Source organism: Mustela lutreola, chromosome 12 (assembly GCF_030435805.1).
Source record: "Mustela lutreola isolate mMusLut2 chromosome 12, mMusLut2.pri, whole genome shotgun sequence".
Taxonomy (NCBI): domain Eukaryota; kingdom Metazoa; phylum Chordata; class Mammalia; order Carnivora; family Mustelidae; genus Mustela; species Mustela lutreola.
Genome location: NC_081301.1, coordinates 83,066,474 through 83,070,179, shown reverse-complemented (window position 1 = coordinate 83,070,179; position 3,706 = coordinate 83,066,474). Strand labels below are relative to the sequence as shown.

The 3,706-nt window shown below is 38.7% G+C and overlaps 1 pseudogene; it reads left to right on the top strand.

Annotated features, from left to right (window-relative positions):
- The first annotated feature begins 551 nt into the window (after positions 1–551).
- LOC131812165 (adenylosuccinate synthetase isozyme 2-like) lies at positions 552–1,700 on the top strand (annotated as a pseudogene).
- The last annotated feature ends 2,006 nt before the right edge of the window (positions 1,701–3,706 follow it).

Below are 3,706 nucleotides of genomic sequence, written 5' to 3'. Positions count from 1 at the left end.
ACTAACTATTGAATCTACATCATGTTAATAATTGCTGAATCTAGGGGTGTCTGGGTGGCTCAGTGGGTTAAAGCCTCTGCCTTCGGCTCAGGTCATGATCCCAGGGTCCTGGGATCGAGCCCCACATCGGACTCTGCTCAGCTGGGAGCCTGCTTCCTCCTCTCTCTCTGCCTGCCTCTCTGCCTACTTGTGATCTCTGTCAAATAAATAAATAAAATCTTTAAAAATAATAATAATAATTGCTGAATCTAGGTGATAGGTATGATATACAATGCTTATTGTGTTGGTCTTTCAAGTATTCTGTGTATTTGAAATTTTCATTGAAAATTTTGAAGATAAGTGTTTATAGTTAAAAAGGTAAGTAATTGGGTTGGCCTCTGGCTCGTTCTTTCTCCACACGTGGCTGGTGACCACAGAGCTGTTCAGTGCATGCCCTCCTCACTGCCTGCGTCTCCCTCGGACTCTCCTCACGTCCGTCACAGGAGCCACCGCGCTGACACCAATCCTATGGCACCTTCCATATGCAACCAGGATTGTGGAGGCCCTGGGGCATGGTCCAGGGAGAACCGGGTCACCATACTGGACACTGTGGAATAATTAATCCAAATGCTACCATATTCATTGGAAACAGTGTGATAATTCATCTTCCCAGAGTATCTGAGGAAGCAGAGAAAAATGTCCAAAAAGGAAAAGGCCTGGAAGGCTAGGAAAAAAGGCTTACCCTAACTGACAGTGCTCCTGTTGTATTTGATTCTCAACAAGGATCTGATGGTCTCCAGGAGCAAAAGAGACAATAAAAAGCAAAAAAAAAAAAAAAAAAAAAAAAGGGGTACCACAAAAAAGGGCATGGGCCCAGTTTAATCCCAAAGCTACTTGGAGTGAACTGATCTTATTTCTGACTTTAATGGCTTCTCTGAGAGGTTCAAAGTTCTAGCTAACCAATACAAATAACATGCCCCACTTTGGAAATTAACAATTAAGTAAATTACAAAACCTCAAGGGCTATATGGAAAGGATTAAACCAATGGTGAGAGATGGTTTCCTCTCCGAGGTCCTGCATGGACCACCAAAGAAAATCTTGGTAGAAGGTGCCAATGCAGAACTACTAGATAGTAATTTTAGGACTTATCCTTTTGTAACCTCTTCAAACTGTACAGTGGGAGGTGTCTGTACCTGATTGGGTATACTTTCCCAAAATGCTGGAGAAGTGATGGGGTCCTAAAAGCATACAAAACTCAAGTTGGCACTGGTGACTTCACTACCCAGTAAGACAATGAAAGTGGAGAATTAATACAAAAAGAGGTGGAGGGTTTGGGGTAGCCACTGGAAGGAGAAAAAGATGGGTCTGGCTGGACCTCATCTCGCTCAAATGTGCTCAAATGATTAATGAATTTCCTGTGTTGGCACTTAAAAGAATAGATATTTTGGACACATTTACAGAAATCAAATTTGGAGTTGCTTACAAGGTAGATGGTGAAATCCTTCCTCATTTCCCAGGAAACCAAGAAATCTTAAATAAATCTTAAAGCTCAGTATAAGGCTCTCCCAGGTTGGAACATAGATAATCGAATGCAAGGATATTTGAAGAACTACCTGTTAAGGCCCAAAATTACATTCATTTTATTGAAGAAGAGCTTCAAGTTCCAGTTAAATGGATTGGTAGAGGTAAATCCAGAGAGTTTATGATTCGATTCTTTTAAGGATTTCCAGTGATACCAGAAACACTCCTTGAGGTATGGAGTGGGGTGAGAAGAGGACTTTTGTAAATATATCATTCATGGGGAGCCTGGGTGGCTCAGTCGGTTAAAGCCTCTGCCTTCGGCTCAGGTCATGATCCCAGGCTCCTGGGATCGTGTCCCACATTGGGCTCCCGGCTCAGCAGGGAGCCTGCTTCCTCCTCTCTCTCTGCCTGTCTCTCTGCTACTTGTGATCTCTGTCTGTCAAATAAATAAATAAAATCTTTAAAAAATATATATTTCATTCATGATCTTCAAATTTCAAGAATAAAGACACCAAAGTGAGTTTTAAGCCCTTCCATGGTTTCTAGTCATTTAAGATGCTGGCTGGTGTAGAGAGAAACTGTGGCATGTGCCAGCGTCAGTCACGTCCACTAGGTGAATTACCGAGTCATGAGTTGCTCCCACTGTTCACAGTGCCACATTTTCTTTTGGTGTTTGGAAATAGTATGATCCGTGCTGCTTTAAATCTAAAATAGAATTCCTTTCAGTGTAGTTTCTCTTCATCATTGTCATTGTGTGTTCTTGGGCTTTACCTCAATCAAAAGGTAAGGACAATTCATGCAGTTTTGCACAAATATTTGCCACATTCTGGTCATTCAGTTGTCATTATAATCTTTGCTATTATAAAAACGTGGTGAAAAGTAGGGTTCTGTAAACTTTTGTAATGCTATAAATTCTGTCTAACTTGTAAACTGTTCATTTTCTGCTGAGACCATTGCAAATTTGAGCTTTGGCGAGGAAGGGAGGTTATATTCATGTAACCTTTAATTTGTATCAGACACAAAATTTATTTGTCTCTGTGTGTCATTTAATACATTTAACATTAAATTAAATGCTACAGAGAAAGTTATTCCCTAAAACAACAATCTCAATGTTAAAAAAAAAAAATTAAGTTATTGAAAGTTCATTATGATAAATGGTGGATGTTTTCCTTTAATTTCAGGCATTAACTCTGAGATGTATAGCTGTACTTCTTTATTTTACCATTACTTCTAAATCCAGTGGGTTGATTCTTCAGCATTGTGCATGCCATTATGCCTACAAAATCATTTATAAGTGTCAAAATGAACCCAAATTGTCACTCATAATTTTGATCATGCCTTTACTTTTTTCTTTTCTGGGAAAAAAGAGGTGTTGTTTCAACAATTAGGCTTAACATACTGTGTTATTCTTCAGTGAATCAATTTAAATGTTTAAATTAGGTGCCACTTAAATTTATGTTATTATACAATCATTTCTAGTAAAAAATAAATTCCTAAATAATAATAGAAAGGTAAGTACTCAGCTACATATTATTAAAACTAGCTATTAAATTACATTTATTCAGTTAGGTATTATATTAAAGCAGCTATTGAAGTAGCTATTCAGAACTACTCATTCCTCAAAAGCTACAATTTTACTATAGAATTCAGTAAACGGACGACTATACATAACAGTGAAAGGCTGTAAGAAAGTCAACGGATGATGCCTGCTCATGTGTTGGATGAGGATGGGGGATGAGCAGGAGGAGAGAGGACAGAATCCTAAAACATACACCGAGAAGAAGGGGCTCAGATTTTCTTTCTAATTTTCCCCATATTTAAAAAAATAAAAGTTTCATTTACACTGAAACCTGACGATTTCAGTTTGTTTAACTGCAGTTAAGACGAGCAGAATTTTATAGAAGAGAAGCTCGTTATATATGAAGATCTATGGAAATACCCTGTAAACATGGTACCTAACCTAGCACATTGATGGCCAAAAGGCAGTTCAACCTAATTCTGGTTCCATTTCCTAGAAAAATGGCACCATCTGCTGGCTGGGCAAAGGCAGAATCCATAGGCCTGACCGGTCTCTTTTCACAAATCAGTGAAATCAGTTCCGTAGTGCAAAACTTTCAGGATTCATCTGGGAAAAGAGATCAGAGTACATTCATTGATGTTTATCACTCGGGCAGAGAAGACAGATAAACTCTTTCATTTCAACGC